The following is a 14,048-nucleotide window of genomic DNA, read 5'->3' as shown; positions in this document are numbered from 1 at the left end:
CATTTATCTCCCTGGAGTTTATCAGACGGATAGGCATCACACCTGAGATTGCCGACAATGGTTATGATGTCACTATGCCGTCAGGACAGATTATTACTACCTCTAGCGTCATCCGAGAGCTGGAGTTGGAGCTACAGGGGCACTCCATTCGTGCAGATGTCATGGTTTTGCCGTTGAGCGGATTTGATTTGATATTGGGTATGGACTGGTTGACAGTCAATGGAGCTTCGATTGATTTTCGTCGGAGAACAGTGTCAGTGAAACCGTCGAAAGGCGACCCGTTTACTTTCCATGCATCTCAGAGCAGTGATATTCCTCAGGTGATATCTTATATTCAGACAAGGAAGCTGTTGAGACGGGGTTGCCGAGGTTTTCTAGCGAGTATTGTCACGGCCTCAGAACCATCTAGCAGATCATTATCAGAGATAGAAGTGGTTCGTGATTTTCCGGACGTCTTTTCGGAGGATGTTGCAGGAATTCCACCAGTGAGAGATGTGGAGTTCAGTATCGACTTAGTGCTAGACACCGTGCCTATCTCAAAGGCACCGTACCGACTTGCTCCTACCGAGATGAAAGAGTTGAAGAAACAAATTCAGGAGTTATTAGAAAAAGGCTTTGTTCGTCCTAGCTTTTCTCCATGGGGAGCTCCAGTGTTATTTGTGAAGAAGAAGGATGGCAGTATGAGACTGTGCATCGATTATCGAGAGCTCAACAAGGTCACAGTGAAGAATAAGTACCCACTGCCGAGGATAGAGGACTTATTTGATCAGTTGCAGGGAGCTTCGGTGTTTTCCAAAATCGACCTGCGATCTGGTTATCATCAGCTCCGAGTTAGAGAAGCATATGTGTCCAAGACTGCTTTCCGGTCACGTTATGGGCATTACGAGTTCTTAGTGATGCCATTTGGGCTGACCAATGCTCTAGCGATTTTCATGGATCTCATGAACCGGGTATTTCAGCTGTATCTTGATCAGTTCATCATAGTCTTCATTGATGATATCTTGATCTGCTCTAGGAGCATCGAGAAGCATAGGCAGCATTTACAGACAGCCTTGCAGACTTTGAGGGATCATCGTTTGTATGCCAAGTTCAGCAAGTGCGAGTTTTGGTTTGAGCAGGTGGCATTTCTTGGCCACATTATTTCGAGAGATGGGATTGCAGTGGATCCGTCGAAGGTTGAGGCAGTGCAGAAATGGGGTATTCCAAGGAATGCTTCGGAGATTCGCAGTTTCTTGGGTTTGGCAGGATATTATAGAAATTTCATCAAGGGTTTTTCCTCTATTGCATTACCCTTGACTTCCTTAACCAAGAAAAATGCGAAGTTTATTTGGAGTTCAGACTGTCAGAGGAGTTTCGATCAGCTGAAGGAAGCACTCACTACCGCACCAGTTTTGGCGATGACAGTACCACATGAGGAGTTAGTGGTGTACACCGACGCGTCTAAACTAGGTTTAGGCACAGTACTTATGCAGTGTGGTAAGGTTATTGCTTATGCATCGAGGCAGTTGAAGATTCATGAGCAGAACTACCCGACACATGACTTGGAGTTAGCAGCAGTGGTCTTCGCTTTGAAAATCTAGAGGCACTATCTGTATGGCGAGAAGTGCAAGATTTTCACTGATCATAAGAGCCTCAAGTACTTCTTCACTCAGAAGGAGTTGAACATGAGGCAACGGAGATGGTTGGAGTTGGTGAAGGATTACGACTGTGACATTAGCTACCATCTAGGTAAAGCTAATGTAGTGGCCGATGCTTTGAGTCGAAAGTCGTCAATAGCATCGTGTTTGACAGTGCAGTTACCACTGCAGAGCGAGATTCAAAGGTTTGATTTGGAGTTTTAATTGAGTGGTCATGCACCGAGCTTGTCAGTGTTGACGGTGCAGCTGATTCTAGGAGATCGGATCAGAGATGGACAGCCTACTGATGAGGAGTTACAGCGTTGGAGGCAGAGAGATGAGGCCAAGGGTGTTCTTCTTTATACAGTTGTGGATGACATTGTTCAGTACCGTGGTAGGATGTGGGTACCGAACGTCGATCAGTTGAGAGCTGAGATTTTAGCAAAGGCTCACACATCTCCGTACTCCATTCACCCCAAAAGTACGAAGATGTACCGAGATTTACATCTATTGTATTGGTGGCTCGGGATGAAGAGAGACATCGGGAGAGTTGTGTCAGAGTGCTTGACTTGTTAGCAGGTCAAGACAGAGCATCAGCGTCCAGCAGGACTTCTTAGACCTCTTCCTATTCCGGAATGAAAATGGGAGAATATTACGATGGACTTTGTAGTGGGTTTACCGTGGAGTGCCAGAGGTTGCATGGCTATTTGGGTGATCGTGGATAGACTCACCAAGTCAGCACATTTCTTGCCAGTGAGGACTACTTACTCATTGACACAGTATGCGGAGCTTTACATCAAGGAGATTGTTAGACTGCATGGCATACCAGTGTCGATTGTGTCAGACAGAGATCCGAGATTTACGTCTGCGTTCTGAAAGAATCTACATACAGCATTGGGGACTCGACTACTGTTCAGCACAGCTTTTCATCCCCAGACAGATGGTCAGTCTGAGAGGGTGATACAGATTCTTGAGGACTTACTGAGAGCCTGTGTCATCGATTTTCAGGGCTCATGGGAGACGAGATTGCCACTAGTGGAGTTACCTATAACAACAGCTTTCAGGCGTCTATAGGTATGGCTCCTTATGCAGCTTTGTATGGGAGGAGATGCAGATCTCCTATTCATTGGGATGAGGTTGGAGAGAGAATTCTATTGGGTCCCGAGATTGTACAACAGACTGCAGACATTGTGATTCAGATTCGGAATCGTATGAGGACAGCTCAGAGTCGTCAGAAGAGTTATGCTGATACTCAACGACGAGATCTTGAGTTTGCAGTGGGTGATCATGTGTTTCTGAAAGTATCACCTATGAAAGGGGTGATGAGATTCGGACGCAGAGGCAAGTTGAATCCGAGATATATTGGGCCATTTGAGATCTTGGAGAGAGTTGGCACATTGGCCTACCGTTTGGCTTTGCCACCAGGGCTTGCGGCAGTGCACAACATTTTTCATGTATCCATGCTACGGAGATACGTCTCGAATCCGGCGCATGTACTAGATTTCGAACCTTTGCAGTTAGCACCTGATCTAGTATTTAAGAAGAGGCCTGTTCGGATCTTAGCCAGAGAGGAGCGGAGATTGAGGACACGGGTCATAACGATGGTCAAAGTCCAGTGGCAGAATCATTCTGAGGAGGAAGCCACTTGGGAGACCGAGGCAGACATGAGGACTCGCTACCCGGAGTTATTCGGGTAAGTACTTTAATTTCGAGGACGAAATTCGATTTAAGGGGGGGGGGGGGGGGCGAATTGTAACACCCGGAAAATTTTAATATATAAATTCGCATGCATAATTAAGGAAATTAATTATTTAAAATTTATATTTGGGTTAAATGACATTTATGTGTTATTATGTGAATTATTTGCATGATTTAAATTTATGTAATCATTTAACCCGCAGTTATTGCATTTTAGATTTTTTTAAGGAATTATTGATTTTCATCGCGTAGTTGGTACCGTGGACGGACGAAATGACAAAATATTTAGTCAAAAATATTTTATGAGTTTTATGAGCCTTAAAATAATATTTTAAGGTATTTTGTCAAGAAAATTTTAGTATTTATTTATATATTTATTTAAGGGTTGATTTTTAGCCAAAATAAGTCATTTTATTGACTTTTATTAATTTTAAAAAATTCCCTATTATATTATTTCGGGATTTAAGTATTTTGTATCAGATTATTATATTTTTTTGAGAGTTTTAATTATATTTTTAGGTATATTATCTAGATGCTTATTATTTTAAATATTAACCTAGTATTAAACATAAGATAAATTCCTACCCTACGTTGATTCTCCCATCAGCCGCCTCCTATCTTCATCATCAACCCTCCTCACGTTTATTTACCAGAAAACTCAGCCCTATAGCCGATCAAACAATTTTTTTTTTCTTTGGAGATTTTGGTCCGTTCTTCGTCCTGGTGCTCCCGCGATCGCGTGTTATTCAAGGAAAACGACGAAAGGCATGTTTAATTCTTTTTCAACACCATATAAGCTATTTAATGCACTGATGTCAGATTTCTTTTGAGGCAATTCACGTTTTATGTTTAGTTCTTGGCTAGAACATGGTAAACTCAAGATTTTTGCTTTGTTTCATGCAAAACCCCACGTTTTCTGTTATGGGTTTGGATCGGCCTGCTGGTTAAAGAGTAAAGGGGTGTGTTGGGGTCCTAGGAGTCGAGCCATGGCCAGGGTTAAGGCTGGAACAGGGCTGGAGTCGAGTTGCATCAGATTTGGGTCCATGGGTTCGCAGGTTAGGGTTTGGGAGAAGAGGGGTCGGCTGGTGCATGCAGGGCCGAGAATCAGCCGACCCGTGGCCAGGTTAGGACCGACAAGACCTTGGGAAGGTCCTACCGGTGGTGGTCCGGCCATGGAGCGGCAGCAGCCCTTGAATGGCTGTTGCACGCAGCCGAGGGCAGCTGAGAGGGGGGGGGGGCTTCGGGTTTAGGGTTAGAGTGGATCCGGGTTGGGTTGTTGGGTCCGGGTCGGGTTTGGAAAGTCATGGGTTATGTTAGTTGGGTTCGGGTCCGGGTTAAGTGAGTCGGGCTCGAGTATTTTTATTTTTAAGTTTTAAGTTTAATTAAGTGTTAAATGGGCCTAATTAAATCCCAAAATTTAATTGGGTTTCATTTAATTATTTGGGTTGAATTTAATTGTTATTGGGCTTAATTAAATTAAATTAAGTTAGCCCGATAATTTTTATGGGCTTGGGAGCCCATGGAAGTTATTGGGCCAATCTTTGGGCTTTTGGGCCCATTGGGCCAGATTAAGTTGTTATTGGGCCAAGTATGTGCTAATGGGCTTTAATTGATTTATTGGGCTTAGAAATGTGTTATTGGGCTTAAGTATGTTAATGGGCCAGTCTCAGTGTTAATGGGCCAGAATTTAAGAAAATGGGCTTGAGTGTTAGGGCCAGCAGTTCAGTACAAACCATGAGAAATTGCATGTGTTCTAATTATATATTTAATTATTTTATGCATGAAAGTTATTTTAGTATTCATATGTTAGTATAAAAATTAAATTAAATATATATGAAGGACGCACATTTTTATTTAAGTACATGCATTCATGAAATAATTTTATGGCATGATTTAATGTTTAAGGTTGAGCAAGAAAATAATTTTATGTTGGAAGTTGAAGTAGTGTGACAATTTAAGGGGGGCAAGCCCCCACATGTTAAGGGCAGTTTACTATCAATTTAAGGGTAGTTTAATACCAGCAAGAGGTGATTCGTCACCGCCGCGTACGTTGGTTTTAAGAGACTGATCAGTCGAACCATTTAAGTATAAGGTTACACTACGGATATAACCATGCGATGTTAGAAAAATGTTATGCTCAACAATGTTTATGTATGTATTATATGATTATATTTAAGATCAAGTTTAAGCAAGATTTTAAGTTATGATTCACGATTTTTAAGCATACTCATTCATGTATATGTTATGTATTAGTACTTCAGTGATTTAAATTATTTTAAATCCTTGTTATGTTAGCATGTTGGGCCTCTAGGCTCACTACACTTATATGGTGCAGGTGAGTACGTAGAGGAAGATGTAATACCTACCGGCGGCGAGGACGTATGAGCAGACAGGCAGTGATCACCCGCAGCCGTCGTTTGAGTCATTATGAATATTTTTAAGAATTTTAAACTCTGTTTTTTTTTATTTATTTCTTTTAAGTCTTTTCAGTGGCAAATTTTAATACTATTTTTATTAAGTAATTTATTGCATGCAAACTTTTAAGTTAATTGTTTTGACAGTATTTTATTTAAGTTTGACTCAGATATTTAAGTATAAAATGTTGCATTTTATTTAAGTTATTTTTAAATCTGTTTATTGTTGTGCATATATGTATGGGCATGTATGTACATTTATTTCACTTAGGATATATAAAAAAAAAAAAAAAATTCCGCATATGTTATTTTAGAAAATTTGGTCGTTTCAAATACAGTTCTGTTCAATCTGACCATACCATTTTGTTTAGTCTGGCCATACAACTCTATCAGTCTGGGGTGCTTACGTCACCAAAAGAACAATGTTCTCTTCAATTCTAGGTGCTTACATCACCCGGGAAAATTCTTATAATAACATCGATAAGAATTCGAAAATTTACAAATCAGTAAATTAATCAATTCAATTTCAAAGGTAGATAAAAAAGCACATGCAATTTATAAATCATCGAATCAAATACTGCATTATCATGAAATACTATAAATGCATGTGACTCACTCTACCCCGCTCAGCTTCTATCTCAGTCCAGAACCTACGCTCTGATACCACCTGTTGTGGGGACCTCGGGTTGCTAATCTCATTTTAGGGCAGCTAATGAATAATTAAACAATTAATCAAACAATTAAAAAATAATAAATCAAGAGCAGAATTTTTTTTTTTTTTTAAATGTCAAAGCCTCGCTCGATCGGGCAAAGTCAACCGATCGAGCGAGCATCAAAACAAAAGTCTAAGGTCTGCAGCACAAATGGCCTCGCTCGATCGGGCAAAAGCTACTGATCGAGCGAGCAATAAAAATCGAATTCTCTGCCCATGAAAAACAGGCCTCGCTCGATCGGTAACTTTCACCCGATCGAGCGAGCCAACTTTTGCTCGAATTCTGCTGCTGATCTTTTGCTGTCAAAACTTGGAACCATAGCATGATTCTTCAATCAAATTCAAGTCTAAACATATTATAAATTCTGAGAACATTCATACATTCACATACCAAGTTCCTATCATCAAATCATGCATGTATTACATCAAATGAATAGCTTAAAAGATATAAAACTACAAGCTATTCAACATAGCATAAACAACTTTAAGTCTTAAGTTCTTGCTATGTTTGATACTATCACTATACCATGCTTTAACTTATAAACCCGAGTCCACACTTGCTACATCTCTCTTCCGAGCTATCAATATCGTCTCAACCAAGCTCATGCCCCTCCTGTTGCAATGCACACATACAAAACAAAGCAACAGCCGGATAAACTCCGGTGAGAAATTATTCTCAGTATAATCGACATATAAATGCGTTAAATAAATTCATATCAACTCTAAACATGTCAACTCAAGAATAGAGTAAAAATAACGCATATATCGACTCAAATTTCAAATCAAGACTTCAATTTATATAGCGCGCTTATCTCAAGAATTTATTCTTATCACTTCATTGCCATCAAGATTCGTAACCGATCTTGACATGGATATCCATCTATCGTAGCCATTCCGGGCTTGAAAATAAGGTTAACGCAACCTTGGCATAGAATCAATTCAATATACAATCATATCAAAAACAATAAAGATCCACTACCTGTGATGGATTGACAATAACATAAGTTCTACCTCAAGAACAAGTACTTAAACAAGTATGTGATTTGTTCGGGATAACTCAAGAATCATCATTCTCGAGTATCGAATCCCTGACTCTCGATGTCATCTTATACCTTTCATTCTCGAGTTTGTCATGTTCCACATCTGGATAGGAAGTACAACAACTCATAGCAAATCTGCTCATTCAAATAACATTCGATCTTCAAGGTAGAACAACTTCAACTATCATCATTTCTTCTTCGGTTTCAAGTTGAGGTTCTTGAGTCAATAGTCTCCTATTAAACTCTGAAATATATCATCAAACACGCATATCAAACTTCTTTCTATTCAATCATTTCAAAATTGAATTAAAATCATCAATATAGATTCAATCAACATCATTTCAAACTTCAACTTCTTCTTATTCGGTACAACTCGGAGTCGTGAATCGTTAGCCTTCGAAACTCAACTGAAATCGAGAAATAAAAATGTCATAACATTCATAACATCTAAACAACTATCTCAACTCAGTTATAGGCTATCAAAACGATGTCAAAACATCAACCGGTGTTGTAGCGATTGAAAATCGGGAACCGACTCGGTATCGAATTCCTTTCTAATCAATTCAGTCATTCGTATCACTTATATCAGCTGAATTCATCATTAAATTCATCATATCAGCAGCTAAATATATCAAATGTAATTTGGACATCATAACAAGTTCATTCCTTAGTTCATTTTCAATCCAGCTTCGTTATATAACGGCATACGAATTCAAGAACACAAACATCAAGTCATAATCTGATCTCTGCCAAATTTCGTTCTTCAAAACATGCCGAGATAACAAAATACTTACATCAAATTGAAGCCCTCATCGCAAGGATTCCAGAACATCTTTCAGAATTGAAATCGGACGAGCGGATCAAAAGTTACGGCGATTACTCAAAACGAAAAAGGAATAAGAGGGGTTCGGCTTCCTCTGTTCGAATTTTCTGAATAATTCTGAATACACATAACATATACACGTAGCATGCTGATAATCTGATTAATAATCTAATATTTATTTCATAAATTTCAATTTAGTCCCTCAAGTCTTCAGTAATTGCAATTCAGTCCTCGGCCTTCTTTTTAATTCAATTTCAAGCCAAAATAATTTAAGAATATTAGAATTTAAATCGAAACTCTAAATATTCTCAAATTAAATATACTCGGATTAAAATTAAATAAATTCGGATTAAATCAATAATCCCGGCCTTTTGCACTTTAGCCCTCGAATCTTTGATATTTTCAAATCAACCCCTGGTCGGGTTTCATCTCCAAAATTAATCTTCTTTAATTCCCAAAACATGGAATTTAATCTTAAATCCCATAAATATTCAAATCGAATATTTATTCTTTTAATTTAAGAATTCTCGGAATTTAATTCTCAAAATCCATAAATTCTCAAATTAAATATTTTCGGCTCGGAAATTAAATCTATCCTTTCCATAAATGCTCAAATCAATATTAGCCCATAATATGAAATTTAATTCTCAAATACCATAATTAATAATTCAATATTTTCGGGCCTTACACTTGATTAGTGGACTCCAACAGATTTAATATGCTCTTGTTGTAAATCCCGAGAACCGATGACTCGCTTGATCAATCTCCGGAATTAGGTCCACGAACAAAAAACTAAAAACTTCTGATTGATTGCATCAGTAATCAATCAGATGTTTATCGTAGAGATTAAACATATTTGATCTGTCAATTCAGAAAGTGACTTTTCAGAATAATCACAGACTGAATTTTCTCAAAAAGGGAGAGAGGATTTTCGAAAAACCCTCCTTTTTATTTTATGTGATTTTCGAAAATACCAAGTAGGAATTAATGTAGTGTTTTCGAAAACTTCACATGTATTTATATATAATTTCTAGACTGGATTAAGTTATATCTCTATTAGGACTCTAACTCCTTAGGGCCCATAATCCATAACTTAAGCCCAACAAGCCAAGCCCGTTATTATAGAAATTAATATAAAATTCATCATGACTCCGATTGTTATACCGATTTTACCAATGTGCACAGAAACCATTTCTGCACCTTTTAAAGTCAAGATAATATTTTTGAATCTGAATTCAGTGATTTCCAAAAATGCCCATCCCTATGTCATTTTAGAAAATTCCACTTCCTTTAATTAAGAAGTCCAACTTCTCTTTCGTTAAATTTAACTCTTTAAATTTAACTATCTCAACGGGGTTTAGTAATCCATTACTTGTGTGACCCTCAATGGTTCAGGGATACAGCTAGGTGTGGGCTCACAACTCCTTGTGACTCGGAACAACGATTTCCGACTTACCCAACGAATCATGGTAAGAGCGTCTAGCAACATCGCCCCATGATTCCCTAGGTATCACTGATAGTGCCTGCAAGAACCAGTAAGTTTTGATTAGCGTACAGTACAGTCCCTTCATCCATATATCCCGATCGAATCAACAACCATTGTTACATCTAGAGTCGTTCGAGATTCGATAACTATGCAATGCATCTTGAAGATCAAATAGTGACATCTCATGTGCTACTAGGAAACCAAGTAACCTAAATCACATCGAGTACTCTGGCCAGAGATTTGTCACACTAATATCCTCTCAGATCGCATAGGATATCCATACTCGCAAGCGTGTGGTGAAACCTTGACAACAAAGCATCGACTCCTATATGTGTCGTAACTATACCCAATCCCGACACATGATGACCCCATAGAGTCGGTAAATGAGTCAAAGTACAGTACTAGCATATAGAGTCTTAATAATGTTTCAAGTAGTAAGGACTAATGGTGTACAACCAAAACCGTGGACTTATCCACTCAAATAATAATAACCACTTGGAAAGTCCGAATAGGGTAGTTCGATCATTCATCATATGAATATCCATTTGCATGCTTTGAACATCTCCATGTTCATTACCAATGAAACGTGGTACTTGTCATCACAAATGCTAGTCTCAATCTCGAGCGATCCTTATCCTTATTAGCGGACGACTCAATTGACTAGGAACTGTTTAGAATATATAGTGACTATAAGATGTGTTTCATAATAGTGATCTCTCTTTATTCACTATCTCATCTTACTTACACTATAGTATATTCAAGGTCTTTATCAAAACAACAATAGTATATCACAATATAACAATATGAAGAAAGATAAAGAAAATGTCATTAATGAATGTAAATTATATTAAACAAAGATTGTTTATACATAGAGTCATAAAAGCCCTTAGCCACAAGTTGGCTAACCGGGCACCCACTCTTTCAATCTCCCACTTGCCCTAAAGCCAACTAGTCATACTACGTAATCCCATTGTTTCGCGATGTTTGTCAAACAATGGTCCTGACAAGGGCTTAGTAAGTGGATCAGCGATATTGTCTCTAGAGGTCACTCTCTTGACAGTGATGTCTCCTCTTTCCACAATCTACCGGATGATGTGGTATTTTCTCAGTACGTGTTTGGATCTTTGATGAGACCTTGGTTCCTTTGCCTGAGCAACGACACCAGTGTTGTCGTAGTACACCAGAACTGGACCAACAGCTTCAGGAATTACGCCCAACTCTTGGACAAAATTTCTCATCCAAACGGCCTCTTTAGCAGCAGCTGATGCTGCAATGTATTCTGCCTCAGTGGTGGAATCCACTGTGGTGTCCTGCTTGGAACTCTTCCAAGAGACAGCACCGTCATTGAGCATGAATACAAATCCATATGTTGACTTTGAGTCATCCACGTTGCTTTGGAAGCTAGAGTCGGTATAGCCTTCCAATTTCAATTCTCTTCCTCCATAAACCATGAATATATTCTTAGTCCTTCTTAAGTACTTAAGAATATCCTTCACGGCTTTCCAATGCATTTGACCCATATTGGCTTGATATCTGCTCGTGACACTCAGAGCAAATGCCACATCCGGTCTGTTAGATATCATCCCATACATAATACTACATATGGCTGACACATATGGTATGTGTGTCATTTTCTCTATCTCTTCATCAGTCTTGGGACACATAGACTTGGATAGAGAAACTCCATGACACATAGGTAGATGTCCTCTCTTGGACTCATCCATTGAAAACCTTTTCAATATAGTGTCGATGTAGGTTGCTTGAGTGAGTCCTATCATTCTCTTAGATCTATCTCTATAGATTTGTATCCCTAGAATATAGGAGGCCTCACCCAAATCCTTCATCGAGAATCTACCTGATAACCATATCTTTGTTGACTGCAACATCCCTACGTCATTCCCAATGACTAGGATGTCATCAATATAAAGCACTAAGAACGTCACCGCATCCTTAACTACTTTCTTGTACACGCACGGTTCCTCCGGGTTTTTGATGAAACCAAAGTCCTTTATTGTTTCATCAAATTTTTGGTTCCAACTTCTTGATGCTTGTTTGAGACCATATATTGATCTCTGAAGCTTGCATACCTTATGCTCGCTTCCCATAGATGTGAATCCCTCGGGTTGCATCATATAGATCTCTTCCTTAATGTTTCCATTAAGGAATGCAGTCTTAACATCCATTTGCCATATCTCATAGTCATACCAAGCTTCTATGGCAATAAGGATTCTTATGGACTTGAACATTGCAACTGGTGAAAAGTTTCATCATAGTCAACTCCTTGTCTTTGAGTATAACCTTTTGCGACCAATCGTGCCTTGTAGGTCAATACCTTACCATCAGGCCCACGTTTTCTCTTGTAGATCCATTTACACCCTATTGGAACAATTCCATCGGGAGGATCTACTAAAGACCAAACTTGGTTTGTATGCATCGAGTCTATTTCCGACTGCATAGCTTCAAGCCATAAATTCGAATCCGCATCAGAAATTGCTTCCTTGAAGTTTCTTGGATCACATCCAATGTCGGGTTCACTTTGATCCCCTTCAAGAAGAAGACCATATCGAATAGGAGGTCTAGAAGTCCTCTCGGATCTTCTAGGAATTGGCGTGTCCGTTGAAGGTTCTTGAGGTGTGGGATCGTTATTTTGTATGTAGTGATCCTGCATGGTATCACCTACTAACTGGCAACTAATAGCATGCATTAAACTTAATACAGCAAAATAACTTAACAGAGTAAAACGTGCGGAAACATAACCATAAATTATATATCAGCTTAGTATAAAAGTGTCAAGCTTATTCATCAGTAGTGATACAACCATATCGAAATACTTAAAAGTAAACATTATACAGCTATATCGAATCCTGCTGTATAACTAACTCCTCAAGGCCTTCTCCCTAATCTTGCCTTGAACCCCCAGCTCCGTCCATCCTGCGACCTGCCTCATGGAATAGGGTGTCCAACATAACAACTAGGACGTGAGCGCTAACTCCTAGTACATAAACATGAGTACACGTATAAATATGATGCATACAACATGATGACTGGTAAAGGGTCATCTAAAAAGTCATGCTCAGTACCGGCGCCACATGAGTGTTGCCACCGCATGGATCAACCTCTGAGTGTTGCCACCGCACGGATCAACCTCTGGGTGCAACCACACTCGTCAAGTATATCAAGGTATAGGCTCAACGTGTATATGCACATGACATATGAATATAGAAAGCGGTAAATCATATATCATGCCATATAATAATGCCAAATAAATGCAACATATAAACATGTATACTCGCTGGCAATCTCAGTCAATGTGTACGGACCTCTAAGCTAGTTCAAGTCTAGTAGGATCCTAGGTTCCAAGACTATATTCAGAATTTCACCGTATCACTACACAAGTTCTATAAGCCTTAACTAAGCTAATAAGTACTCCCAAAACATAAACAGATTCCCGGACCATACCTTCGTCTGTCGATAGCCCTTTGGAGTCGCTAGTCCCGGATGACTATAACCACTCCTTGGTTATTCCAGAACCTCTATTTTAACCGATAGGGCCCTCAAGTGTATATCTCACACTATATAACTGAAGAAGGAACCTCGGGAATTCGTATTTCAAATTATGACTCCGAAGAGCCCTATTTATAGCCAAAAATCCGTCGGAGTTCGAAGCCTCTGAACTGGGTTCGGACCCTCCGAACCTGCATGTACATCACTTGTCAAAAATCGCGGATTAGTTATCTAGCATTGCTGTCTGGGGGAGTTCGGAGCCTCCTAAGTGCTGGGTTCGGATCCTCCGAACCCAGGTTCGGATCCTCCGAACTTAGTATTTGAGTTCGGATGGTTCGAACTCATTTTGGTGCCTCCGAACTGTCCGAGAACCCAGGGACCCTTCCTACCATTTTCGGGCGTTCCGGAGCTGATTTTCCACTTATTTTCACCAAATAAGGACTCCTTAATCATGTTTTGCCACTTTTAAAATTATATGTCATATCATATCATGTAAAGTGGAACTTGGATACTACCTTTAGATGTAGCGATCCATCTGGTAATTCTGAAGTCCAATTATGCCCTGAAATTGGTTAATTACTAACCCTTAATCATGTTTAACATATCATTATCTTAAAATGGAATCTGGGTTACTACATTCTCCCCACCTTTAGATATTTCGTCCGCGAAATAAAATCTAAAGACAAATCAAGATAATAATATGAAACATCAAACCATGTTTTATTAAAACAACTGTAATTACATCTTTACATGGT

The sequence above is a fragment of the Henckelia pumila genome, chromosome 4 (assembly GCF_033568475.1).
Source record: "Henckelia pumila isolate YLH828 chromosome 4, ASM3356847v2, whole genome shotgun sequence".
NCBI classification, from domain to species: domain Eukaryota; kingdom Viridiplantae; phylum Streptophyta; class Magnoliopsida; order Lamiales; family Gesneriaceae; genus Henckelia; species Henckelia pumila.
Note: the sequence above shows the minus strand (reverse complement) of the source record.